This window comes from Macaca thibetana, chromosome 7 (assembly GCF_024542745.1).
Source record: "Macaca thibetana thibetana isolate TM-01 chromosome 7, ASM2454274v1, whole genome shotgun sequence".
NCBI lineage: Eukaryota > Metazoa > Chordata > Mammalia > Primates > Cercopithecidae > Macaca > Macaca thibetana.
In genome coordinates, this window is record NC_065584.1 from 85,324,183 (window position 1) to 85,338,203 (window position 14,021).

Consider the following 14,021-nt stretch of genomic DNA (forward strand, 5'->3'; position numbering starts at 1 on the left):
TTGGCCCAGGGAAAGAACATTAATAAAGAGCCCAACCAGATGCACAGGATTAAAGTCTTTTTCAAACTAATGATTTGATTGATTGCCCCTGAAGGCCTAGGCAAAGAAGAACACAACTTACTTGGCTTCACAATGAGCGTAGTCCCATCCCCAAAGGTTAATTTGTCTGCATTGGTGTTACACAGTGTTTAGTGCTATTGCAATAACCTTGACTCAGGCCTCTAGAAAGACAGGTGGAGGTGGGGGAGGAAAGCAGGAAAACAAAACCTGAGATGACTGCCCATGGCCAAAACAACCTCCTTGTAATTAGGTTAGAACGTGGGAGGAATACTAATAACTAGCAACTCCCCAGCCCAATTCTATTTGCCGTAATTTTCCTTGAAGGAATGGGCCTTGGCAGGAGCACCTCTTGGGAAATTCACTCGAAGTGACTACTGCTCTGTCTCCTGGGAGCCTGCCTGGTTTGTATTCCTGCAGGCTCTTTGGCTATTTTCATCCAATTCCTGCCTTTTGCCTGCTACTTTCCTTGGACCTTTCTTTTCGCGGAGGTTCACATATTTTCACAGGGAGAGACTACATGGATATTAAATGTCCAAATACAATGCCCCAGGGACTATATGCATTAATAACCTTGTTTTCCAACTGATATCACTAACCACCCAACACAAACCAAGCAAAGAAAACACCACCTGTGTTTTGACAGCTTCCGCATGATGGAAGACAGGCTTCTTGGGAAGAATAATTAGCCAGAAAGAAGAACTTACTTGGTATGACGGAGAGTTTGGTCCCCTTCCCGAAAGTGAGTTGGTAACTCCCAGCCCCAGAGTATGCACAGAGTTTCCTTTCTTTGCAAAAACCCCAGAGATGCTGAGAAAATCAGACCACTCACAGCATAGGAGCAGCTCTGACAAAAGTTCAGACTGTAACAACAACCAGACAATAGGCAAGAGAGAAGGGCATTACAGAGGCAGGCTATGGAATGGACCATTCCTCAGAGTCCTCCAGAGTCCTGGCTGGACTTTCAGAGGTCATCGAATCCATCCTTCTGTCCTCAGTCAGTGTGTTGTCTGACCAAAGACCTGTCTAGTTATTAAGAGCTCCTAGTTTTTATAAAGCTTTCCATTGCCAACAGCCCTTACATCCAAGCAACTGTTCCTTATATCTAATTGAAATCCTGCAAACCGCAGTCCGAGCCCTTTCCCTCTCAAGCTTCCCTGGTTGAAGATGGGATTTCACACAAACATATTCCACAGGGAAACTCATCACAACACACCAAGCTGGTCTCAGTGGTCACTTTTGGGGAGGAGGAAACTGATACTGAAGGAAGGGGCCAAGGTGAATGCTGGCTTTATCTGTAATTTTTTTTTTTTTTTTTTTTTTTTTTTTTTTGAGACAGAATCTCACTCTGTCACCCAGACTGGAGTGCAATCCACAATCTCAGCTCACTGCAACCTGTGCCCCCCGGGTTCAAGTGATTCTCCTGCCTCAGCCTCCTGAGTAGCTGGGATTACAGGTGCCCGTTACCACCTGGCTACTTTCTGTACTTTTAGTAGAGACGGGGTTTCACCAAGTTGGCCGGGCTGGTCTCAAACTCCTGACCTCAGGTGATCTGCCCACTTCGGCCTCCCACAGTGCTGGGATTAGAGGCGTGAGCCACCACACCCGGCCTTTATCTGTAATTTGAATGGTTTACAATGAGAAATTTTAAGGTATTATTTGGGCCAATCAAAATTAATAATAACATTAAATAGAAACCTGCAATGTATTTAAAAATGGCTTTTGGATCTCAGACAAGCCTTCCTGTGCTTTCCCCAGGCTAAAGAGTCTGGTTCTCTGCCCAGGGTTTTGGACTCCTGGGATCAGAGGAGGGAACTGGGTCAGGATGTATGCTCAGAACAAGCTGGAGGCAACAAGGCCAGGGTGCAGTGCAGGGCCCAGTTCTGTGTGTGCTCATGACTGTCCAATTGACTTTTGAATTATAACAGAGTAACCTGTTCATCTTCCTACTCAACGCTAATGGCCCAGCTCCTTCCAAACCTTTCTTGGGGACAAAAGCATTCTAGGTACACTGAAAAATAATTCAAGGGAAGAAGCCATTGCCAATCAAAATCAGGGATGGCTGGAAACACTTACTTGGAATCACAGAAAGTCTTGTGCCCTTTCCAAAGACAAGAGCTCTGTTTCCTGAATTCCCACAGTGATTTCCTCCATAACAAAAACCCTGAATGCCCGGTCTTGGTGGTTTTCCCGGAAGTTTCCTCTTGTTGGTCCTCTTCCCTGTTAGAATCATCTAGAAATCTCCCCACTTAACCATAGTTTTTGTTTTTCCTTAGCATATATTTGCCCACTTCTCCCCGAATCTCTATGAAGAATGACATAATCAAAATGTTTCTGCTTTGCCTGTCTACCCTGCTGATGAGCTTCCATACATGGAGTTGTAACCCGGAGATGCATTTCTGAACTGCTTGCAGACTTCTAGCTTATTGTTAGCCTGTGAAAGATATTCCAAAGGAAATCCCTGTTTCTGACATCATGATGTACTCTTTGCCGCACTAGAAATAAAAAGGAGTGGTCACTTATCCTAAATAAAGAAAAAGATTTGGAAAATGGCACAGAGTGAGAAGGCTCAATGCAAGATGTTGCTCTTGGCTGGCATACTATCTTTGTTGTCTTTAACATGAAAGTAGCTCTTTGGAAAGTCATCTCTCACTTATCCCTGGAACAAGGGAAATGAGAGATCATGGGGTATCAAAGCCAGGAATCTCAGCAGAGGCCAATTAAAGAAAAATGTATCTTTTATGGAGGGTGGAAGGAGAGGGGTCATAGGTATGTTGGAGTCATTTCCAAAATCAATTTAGTTGGAGCCAAAAATCACACTGGGCTTAACAATGTGTCCAAACAAAGGTTACTGGGGACAAGCCTGGGGAAAGACTGGAAAATAAGTTCTGGACAAAGTGTCATGATTCTTTTACTCTTCTTAATAAACAATGAAAAAGATAATTTATATTTGGGTAGCAGAAGACTGGTAGCAACTTTTCCAGTCCTGGAGGGGAGAATTTGGTATTTGGCTCAGCTGTGGAAAGGCTGAGGACTGGGCCTCTGCAAGAGAACAGCCCAGGACCTAGAGGTCACCCACAAGTCTTAGAAACTTTCCCACTCAACACTCAAAACAGTTTAAACTCAGTGGGAGTCAATATCAGAAAATCACATAAATGGCACTTACTGGGGAGAATATGAAGTCGTGTCCCTTTTCCAAAGATGATTTTGTCATCTCTGTTCACACTGTGATTGGGACCGTAACAAAAACTCCTAGTGACTTTTTTTGGGGGAAAGCTACATATTTTCTGATGGATATTTCACCTTCATGGGACTTAACAGATTCCTATATTGTTCCTTCTCCTGTAATAAACAGGCCTCATTATCGGCTCAACCATCTTTCTTTGTGTCTTCTAGTTGTTCTGCTTGAATTTTATGCTGCTTATTGCAAATGTGCGGGAGGAAATTGAATGACCTCATTTGACACTGACAGTGAATTATAAAAGCAACAATTCAACAAACTCCTTTCCAATATCAAACATAATTCTGTTACTGCAGGCAAAAAATACCTGGCAGACAGCCACTGAGCTAGGAATCCACTTTTCAGAGCCCAAACAAAAATGGGGCAGGAATGGGTCACTTAGGGCACATATCTGGATTTCCACCTGAGAAGGAACTGCATTACAGAGCCCTCCCTTCACCCTGGCTCTACGCCTTAAGTTCTAGAATTTGCCATGTCACCAAATTCTGAGGATCCCTTGCCTTATGTTTGCTGTACTCACTATAGCCCTGCCCTAGCTGGAGGTCATGAGTTTCATTCATTTTAGCCCAGAGGGATCCCCATCTTTTAGGAAATGTTCTCCTTATACAGTCCATGGATGTGGTCTCTCACCACCAAGAGATGGAAGCCTTATGCCATTGCCATCAACCCTGGCTGGATCCTTGTTTGACACTTAAAGAACCAAGTCCCATTTTCTCTTCCTCATGGTCTACCTGACCCCAAAGATGCTCTTTATCATAGTCGTTAAAAAATAAATTAACATGGGATGGATACGTTCACTATATCTAAAACAAACCTGTGGAGTCACCTATCTCATTTCCTTGTCTTCCAGCATTTCCCAAGGCGGAACCATTTAAAACTAGGCTATCCTATTTTAAAGCTCCTTGGGTTAGTCATTCCATAATCTTAATTATAACCTGCTGTAGAGTTTAATAATAGTCAATGTGGTGACACCAGCCTCTTAATATTATTTTTTTGGTTGGACATTTGGATGGGTCCTGTTGTCTCCAAAATGGCAATGTGGAGAAACGGACACCCCAGGAGCACACTCGGGCATGCCAGGCTCCTGAATGCCTATTTCCCTCCTTTTTAAGGAGGTAGATTTAAAAAGTTCTATTCCCCATGGAGCAATTGATCATTAAACAAAAATCATGCTATCATACCTGCCATTTTATTTCACTCTGAATTTCCTTTTAGGTATCTATAAAGCCACCTGAGATTGTCAATTTATTTCTGAATCGTTTTCTTCTTCCACTGCATTTGAATAGTCAGGCTGTGTTTTTAGTGAAATTTGACATTATGGGACTAAATGTGGACATTTGTCAAAATGCGACAATGTTTGGGTTTCTTATTAGATCTTTTTGAAATGAATATATATGCAGGCACAAGAGACAAAGAAGGTAACTTATAAATATTAGTAGCATTTAAAATGAGATAGAGTCTCATTTTTAATAGAATGGAAAACAAGTTCTGTGGCTAAAATCAAAGTATACACACAAATCATTGCAGAACCCAGTTTAACAGACACCGCGGCTGTAAATAGCTCATAGCCCCATATCTCTCTAGAAGAAAGACGGCTAAGCCACCATGTTAAAGGGGATTTGGGATGGTCTCATTTTGCCTTTATTTATCATTATTGCTCTAGTCTCAATAATTACGAATGTTTCATGTATTTGCAAAAGTCATTTTTCAAGAAGGACACTTGTTTACATATTAAATTAAATCTCCACTAACTTCACAGGATTTATTTGTTTGGTCAAATATCAATAAAACATGGCCACTTACTGGGCTTCACCACCAGCTGAGTTCCATCTCCAAAGATGACTCTGGCATTGTTATTTCCACAGCGCTTCCTGCCTTTACTGAAACCCCTGGGAAAACCCTTCCAAACGCACAGCATTGTGGTGAGGGGGCAGTTAGACTCTCCTTGTTTTTTTTTTTTTTTTTTTTTTTTTTTTTGCTTTTGCTGTGTTTCTGGAAATTGGCCTTTTATGATAGGAAGAAAAATTGGTTCTACAACATAAAGCAAACCATTTCTCTTTTAAAAATACCAAACTTATGAGTTTTTAAAATTCTTTTGCATTTCTAGGCATAAAACTGCCAAAGCTGAATCTAGTTTGTTAACAACTCTTGCTGTCATATGTGTGAGCTCAGCCCTAGACACACAAATTTGAAGGGATAATACATTCCTACACCCACAGGGATATTTTCCAGCTACAGAGCCATCCCAGCTCACCTCCAGACTCAGTGATCAAGTTATTTCAAAGCCTTCTTAATGAGTAATAGTGCTTATTTGATAGCCTAAAAAACGTTTCATGAGGGAAGAATGGCAAAAGTTAAACAGTCCTATTTTTTTTCTCCCCAAAGAAGTTCCACCATGGACCCATATGCTGTTTCAGCCAGGAAGGGGTAGAGAGTCTAGGCATGAAATAAATGGGAGAAGAGAATATTTTCTATTATAAAAAAGATTGCATCCTAAAGGCAGAGATAAAGACACACAACAGTTCCTTTATCACGAAGTTGAGCATTGGCTGAGTTTTAGTATACGTGGAGTATCTGGAGAAAAGAGAGAGGGGTGATCATCGCAGACAGCGATACCACGTCACTGACTTTCTTGGTTAAAAGTAAGGTTTACGTAATAGAAATTTAAGCTTGGAGAGAGAAGAAGTCCCCAACATCACAGTAACTGGCTGATTCTTTACATTTCAAGAGGAAGCGTTCAAAACTGATCTCATTTCTCTCCTTTCATCCTGGGAGCAGTGGGTGTCCAAAGTAAACATAAAGAACTTATTCTAGAGAAAACAAAAGGGAAGCAAACGTAGGAAATAGAGTGACATACGTGGATCACAGTTCTAATACTGAGCTAAGTTACCCTTAGCCTTCTCTTTCCCCTACCCAACCCCTAGAAGTTAGACTTGCCTGACTTCTCAGCACTCTTCCCAAGGATGGCTCTGGAGTCTCTTTTGGAAGAAAAACAAAACATGGCCTATAGAAGAAGGCGTTTGGACCAGCAGACACAAAATTGTATAAATAGGTTAGCAGAGGCTGCATTTGCCCAGGTAAAGGTATGTTCAGGTTCAACGAATGACTGGGAAATTGGGTTCACAGAAGCATAAAACCTGCAGCATTTAGTAGAGAACAATTCGATTTTCTCAACTAAATTTTCCCACAGTAGTCTTTTTCTCCCCTGAGGTTTATCATAAAATTAGCATGTTTCCCCTTCCCTGACTGTGGTGTGCCATTCAGGAGAAAGGGAAATTTTGACAGCCTGCTATATCACAGCAGATAAGAGATGACAGCAGTGAACAAAGTCAACCTTCAGACCTTCTTTCCACCAAAGGGTGGCTGTCGCTTCCCACTTGCAGTGGACACAGAATCCACCTGACACACGCCACTACTTACTTGGCTGAACAGCAAGCAGAGTGCCAGTTCCAAAGATGAGCTTGTTTCCACTACCGCCATAATTCACACAGTCCTTCAGAGCCTTACACTAACTCTCAAGGAGGGGCACAGCAGGATGGGGTGAGGACAGCTTTGCGTCTTTCCAGACTTAGAACATCTCAGTCCCAGTGCAGCAAAAGCTGACTTGCAGGCATTGCTGCAGCCTTCATATTCCCCTGACATGCCCTGACACTGTCATTTAAGTTACATCCCAAAGCCCAGAACCCTGAGTGACTCCAGCAGTGACCAAGAGCTTTGCAGGCATCTGCTCTCCACGTGGGACAGCAGCCTGAGGCAAGGATGTCAGGAGAGCTGCAGACTTGCTATTTTTCACCTTTGAAAATTTCACCATCTTTGGCTATGACCCTTTCCTTTTTCTCTGAATTTGGTCTTCCAATGGAATGAAGCTGGTTCTGTCCTTGGGAAAGAGTTTTAACCATATCAGAGGGAATTAGATATTCCCTAACAACCCAGCTCTGCTCTCTTAGAGGGCTACTTAAGCATTATTCATTCCAGAAGCTACTATCCCAAACAAAAGAGTTGGTGGCTGACATTGCTTCTCACTGGGAGTGGAGACCCCATTTGGGTCGAGTGCATTGTCTTCAGCAGGCTGAATTGTTCTTAAAAATATAATCTGCATGCTATATTTTGTGCATTATTCAACTAGCATCTCCTTTCCCTTACAGTCACATCTCTGAGACTTACCTGGCTTTATAATTAGCTTGGTCCCAGCGCCCCAGATTAACTGATAGTTGCTATCCACACAGACACAAAAACCTTAACAAAAACCTTCACTGTCCTTCCGGGGATCCTATTAGAGATAAAGCCCAGATAAAAAGTCTAGAGCAAAGCACATAAAACAATGAAACGACGGAGGAATATTGGCTATTGAAGATTATTTGCTCATTTAATTACATTTGATTCCCTTGCCCATTATAGATTCCAGACACAGGTGATGAAATCGAATGACCAAACATCCAAAGTCAATCTAGGTCTCTCTGCATACAAGGGAAGCATAATTCAGAAACAGTTTTCAAATTGGAGAAGTTGAACTTGCTTCACCTTCCCTGATATTTTAAATAAAAATGCAAAAGAGGGAAACAGATCATTTGTTTAGAGTCATAATGCATCTGACGCTCTAGTGCCTTCTTTTCACTGCTGCTAAGATTTTAGTCAGCACCATGGTGTTCACATATAAGTTAAATTGTTCACGAATAGATTAATTGGTTTAAAGAGGGTTCTGCAGCTATAGGTGTTAAAGGCCCCTACAGAGCTCAGAGTTGGGAAGGGTGACCTGCAGTGCTGTGAGAACGTGCCTGTTTATAGAAAACACCTTTTCAGGCTGGGTGCTGTGGCTCACGCCTGTAATCTTTGGGAGGCCGAGGTGGGCAGATCACCTGAGGTCAGGAGTTCAAGACCTGCCTGGTCAACGTGGTGAAAACCCGTCTCTACTAAAAATACAAAAATTAACCAGGCGTGGTGGCGGGTGTCTGTAATCCCAGCTACTTGGGAGACTGAGACAGGAGAATCGCTCGAATCCGGGAGATGGAGATTGCAGTGAGCCGAGATCGCGCCACTGCACTCCAGCCTGGGCAACAGAGAGAGAAACTTCGTTCAAAAAAAAAAAAAAAAAAAAAAAAAAAAAGAAGAAGAAAAGAAAAACAGAAAAACAAAACACCTTTTCAAAATGGCTCCTTGGTTTCTAGTACTTACTTGGAAAGACTTGTAATCTGGTCCCAGTCCCAAAGATGAGCTTGTTGGCGTTATAAGACACAGTGATACTGAGATCTACAAAAACCTCCTAAGCCCCTCTGCTCTTCCCTGTCACTGGCACCAAATGACTATCAATAGCAAAGAAGATTTGGGGATACATTTAAAACACCAAAGCAATCAAACAGTCAGGTTTAGTTTCAGTCAAGTTTCATCTTCTGAAAATGCCTATGGCCTGTGCTTATTATGTTTTCAATGAATTAAGGGATAGCTTAAGACAGTTCACTGTAAGAAGATAGGGAATCTCAAGCTCTAATCCCAGGTATGATTTCTTTTGGTTTGACTTAAATTATTTAACTTGTCTATGTGTTAGCTTTTCTGTCTGTGACATATGTTTGATGATGTATGACCCTGTTTACCTTATTAGAGAACGTTGTGAAGATAAAAGGGCCGAGGATGGTGCAGTGGGTTGCAGAATTGAAATGCATTGTGAATAATGTGGGGAAAATATGATGGTTCAAGTCAGGATATTATTAACATGAATAGCAGGGACTATGCTAGCTGAAGTTTATTGTCGAAATAATAACCACAAAGCTTTCTTAGTAAAAACTGAAGGAGAATATATCTGTCTTGTGTGTTTTTCCACAAGAAAGTTAGTGGAAATAACCACTTAATCTGCCAGAAGAGACAGGCATGGAAAAGGTCAGCTGGATTCTGAAGTCTGACTGCCAGGGGAGGAGAAGAAATGATTGTCCTCCCACAGCAGTGAGTGAGCATAGATTAGGTTCCCACGACATGCTAATGCCCTTGGCTGTTGGCAGCATTAAGTGGAACCAATCAAATTTATTTTAAAAAATGAATTTGACCATCTTAGTGGTAAAACTGGCTGTGTAGGTAGACCCAGAGACTGTTTCTCATCAGTGACTGCAAAATGTGTGTGTGTGTGTGTGTGTGTGTGTGTGTGTGAAGAACTGTTCTATATGATTTACAGACATGATAGCCCACAGAAATGAGAAAAGATATACTTACGTGGTAAAACAATCACTTGAGTGCCAGACCCGAAATGCAACACATTCCCAAAGCCTATCCACAATGGCTCATTCTTTTACAAAAACATTGTCATCTCTTCATAACCACATGTTTTGTGTCCCAAGGTGGAAGTTAAAGCTTCTCAGGCATGAGAGAAGAGTCAGACACGCATATCATGGACGCCATGGTATTCCTTATTTTGTGTCGGCCCCTTCCTTCCTGAGGCTTTTCCTTATCCTGGGCCCAGCTCCAGCCTTCATGCAGGCAGTCTGTGTCCCTTGGTGGCCACCTCCACTTCTGCAGGGGCTCTGCTGGGGCCAACCCTCAGGAAAGATTCCCTCAGGGCCCTGGGCCATTTGAGGATCACTCAAGGAGCTAGGAAACTCCTCAAAAATACAGCTGATGGTTACAGAGGCAGGCAGCAGTGTGCGTGGGGGTGCCAGTGCTGGGCATGGGCATAGCAGTCAGGAATTCAAAGGAGAGAGCAGGGATTTGCATACAGGAGTTGGAGATGGAAGGAGTAGGATCTAGAAAGGAAGGGTCTGAAAAACAAGGCAGGAAGGGTAGACACACAGTAACAACGAATGTCAAAATTAGTCACACTCTGCTTGGTGAGCACACACAAGTTCTAGGGGAAAGAAATTTTCCTGGCTGTGTCAGTTGCCCTGACCTATTTAGTACTGTTCTACCTCCTGTGACAACCTCTTAGGTGCAGCTGAGACGCCCCACACCACAAACAGAGACCACGTCCCTGTCTTATTTCTGTCTCAAAGAGCCATCTGACCAAATGTTCCACACGAGGGGGTAGGAACAGCAGCCACAAAAAGATACTCAGAATCTGTTTCTCTCTTCCTAATTAGGCTGTCAATCTGTTTAGCTAATAAGTCGTATAAAGTGTCTTAATCTCTTCTAAGGAAAGGAGTCATATAAATGCAAAATAGCAGCAGCAATAAGTCGGATGGCTTGCTGGGTACCTTTTCTTTGTGGGAAGAGATGCCGTTTAGTAGAAGGGAAACTTTCTGTGTGGAGAGGGGACAGACTGGGAAAAGGCACAACAGCATTTGTTTTTATTAGGCTGAGTCTATACAGCACAAAGTAAAACAGATTTGGCAATTATTTAGGTAATGTGACATTCAATTCATGCAATTTTGAGCACAAAGAAGTTTTCTCAAGGAAGTCCCTAAATATCTGGATCAGCTACCAACATTAATCAAAGTAACTGGACAATTGGGCTGTATAGACACAAACTAATAAATGTACCCTGAGATGGTTCTTCAGAAAGGCTTATATTTTATAAACCTAACATTAAAACTAGCCCAATATTTGTAACCACTGTCTTCATTTTGGCACTGCAATTAACAGTTCCCAATTTTTCTTACAACACGTCTTACATTTTGAGCCGCAAAGGTAAGGGTGACCTTCTCCCTAGAGAGTTTTATCAGGTTAACACATGGAAGCTCATTTAGAAATTCATTAGGTGTCTGGGATGTGAGAACTCGTCATTACAGACAAAGAGCTTTTTTGTGAAGTGGTAAGGACTTACAGGGAAGAACGGTGAGTCTTGTTCCAGTCCCAAAGAAGAGGTTGTTTACCCCAGTTTGACACAGTGTTTCTGCCCAGTACAAAAACACTTTCCTACTAAGCTAAATTTTCTTCCTCTCCTTCCTCCTTGTTTAACTTATTTATTTTATATTTTTAAATATCTATTTTTAGAGACAGGATCTTACTTGGTTGTCCAGGCTCGAGTGCAGTGGTGTGATCTTGGCTAACTGTACCCTTGACCTCCTGGGCACGAGTGATCCTCCTGCCTCAACCTCTTCAGTAGCTAGGATGACAGACGCATGCCACCATGCCTGGCTATTTTTTTAAAATTTTATTTATTTATTTATTGTAGAGATGGGGGTCTCACTGTGTTGCCCAGGGTAGTCTTGAACTCCTGGCCTCAAGTGATTCTCCTGCCTCAGCCTTCCAAAATGCTGAGATTACAGGTGAGAGCCACTGCTCCCAGCTTTCTTCTTCTGTAAAGTTTGCCAGGGGTATGTTACACACATTTGGAATTCTGCTTGGTGATAACCTTTGAAAAACCTTCCAACGAGAAGTGCTGTCTTCCATGTTTCTTAACAATCCAAACAACGAATAGTCCCCTTTCTCTCTCTCTCCCCATTTTCTTCCCCTAAACAAAAACATACCATTTCCATGCTGCCCGTTTTCTCCTTGGAAGACAGAACTTGAATAATTCTGGTGGTCACAAGGGTGGATTCTACTTTAGCATATTATTATGAAAAATCACCGTCTTTTGTGTGAACCACTCACATTTGATGTTTTTATTTCTTCCAAGTCAGCCAAACTGACATCCTTTCAGCCTTAACCTAGGAATTCCAGATCCAATACACCCCTCTTTTTGCCTCTAGCTGAAACCAAGTGAGTTAGAAAAGACCCTATTAACCAGACTTTATACACATTCTACTTACTTTAAAAGGAAAATATAACCTAAGAGTAAGAGTCTTTGGTTAGAAGTTGAGACAGAGAAGATTAAACAAAAAAGGAACAGAGTGGATAACTGCAGTTCACTTGGAAACATCCAGACCTACCTGGTTGTACTTGTAAAGTTGTCCCTTGTCCAAAGATCAGTTTGCCTGTGTTGCTAGAGGCACACTCTAATGCTGTACTTTACAAAAACTATCAATGGGGATCATTTCCATTTTTCTCCCTTCCCTCCAGCAACCTGACGTAGTAGCAATAAAAACATGTTAACTGAAAACTTTCTATCGGCCTGCCACTATGCAAGGTCCATTTACAGGTATTAGCTCTTTAAATCTCATCACATCTCAGTGAGCTAGGTACTATTACCATCCCCATTTTACAGATGAGAAGAATGAGGCATAAAGAGATTAAGTAACCTGCAGAGTTAGGATTTGTCTGAACAGTTTGATTCTAAAATTCATATTCTTAACCTCTATGCCATACCTTTCATTAGCCACTCTCCCCTGCCTGCCATTTTGGGTTCTCCTTTGAAGGGTGTATACTAGTCACATTGATAAGATAGTGCATTGACCTAATAAATATATCCTGAGATAGTTCTTCTGAAAGACTTACATTTCATAAACTTAATATTAAAACAAATCCAATATTTATACCCATTATCTTCATTTTGGCACTGTAACAGACATTTCCCATTCTTTTTTTTTTTTTTTTTCCTGCATGTGTCTTATATTTAGAGCTGCAAAGGTAAGGATGACCTTCTCCCCAGAGAATCTTATCAGGTTAGCACATAGAAACCCATTTAGAAATTCATTAATGTCTGTATCCAAGATGTGTTTCCTGAAGCCCTTTGGCTCTGTGGACAACTCCCCTTGCCCTTATCCAGCTTTGCCAAGCCTGGAGCTCCAAAACTGACTCAGGACCTGGCCTCCGTCAAAGCCACGGCAGACACTGCTGGGAACACAATTTGGTGTGTGGAACAAAATTCTGAACAGTGTAGGTGGTCTGTAAGATGCTCCTGAAGACTCTTGCAGAGAATAACTTCTCAGAAGAGGCCAGAATTAGGATGAAATCAGTTCCTTTCCTGTTACCTCTAGCACATCCACAATGAGGTTCTAAGCCAAAGAGAACTGAGAGGTGCAGGAGTTACATGGCAAGTTTGAGTCATTCTGGATAATCCACACTGGGGCGATGTGCTCTAGCATGGTCACGAGCATGACTGTGAGTCCTGAGAGTTCCCAGCACTTGACCTGTCTTTGGCTGGAAAGCGGCAGTATTTACCAATGGCCCACGGTGAGGCTGGCACAGTGCAGACTAAAGCGGCCATGAAATGTGCTACACACTCTCACCTTCTGTAACATTCAGTGCTCCCAGACAGGCTCTTTTGGAATGCACGAATATGTTTGATCTCTAAGAAAACAGCCGAACACTCCAATGGCCTTCCTACCCTGCTCATCTGGATCCCTCTACCTAGTTATTTTGATTGAGGGGTAGGCAAGGGTTCAGCTTTGGTGGACAGGAAGAAAACACTAGCCATAACTAGGTATTTTAAACATCAGGGCTAAAAAGAAGGAGGCAATTTCTGAGATATTTCAAACTGCACAGACAGGTTTGACAGAGTTAACATGAAGACTCACTTGGATTTACTGCCAGGCTTGTTCCCAATCCCCAAATCAGCTTACGGTTGTTGCCAGCATTACACAGTCATAGAAAGCTTTACCAAAACCGACCAGGCCAATGTGTATCAGGAAATCCCTTTCAATCCCCAAATCTGGCCGGCGTTCTCCTCCAGCTGGGACCCTGGCCAGAGGCAGCGGAAAAGACTGTTTATTATGGCGGTCTATTCACAGCATGGTCAGGGTGGAAAGGCTCTTCTGAGGTTAACTAGTTCATCCCTCCACCTCCTGACAAAGCTGCCTTCTGACCAGGCCAGCAAGGAGCATAATCCTGACAAAGCCGCTGGAGAAGGATTCCCCCACTGCAGTGCTCACCCAGCCCATGTTCTACTCAGTCAGACTTTCTGACCCAAATGGTTAAGACAAAA

General features: G+C 42.4%; 1 gene segment (V, D, J or C); it reads right to left on the reverse strand.

Moving 5' to 3' along the window:
• The window catches only part of LOC126958314 (T cell receptor alpha chain constant-like), a 55,888-nt gene that overhangs the window by 34,846 nt on the left and 7,021 nt on the right, over positions 1-14,021 (reverse strand).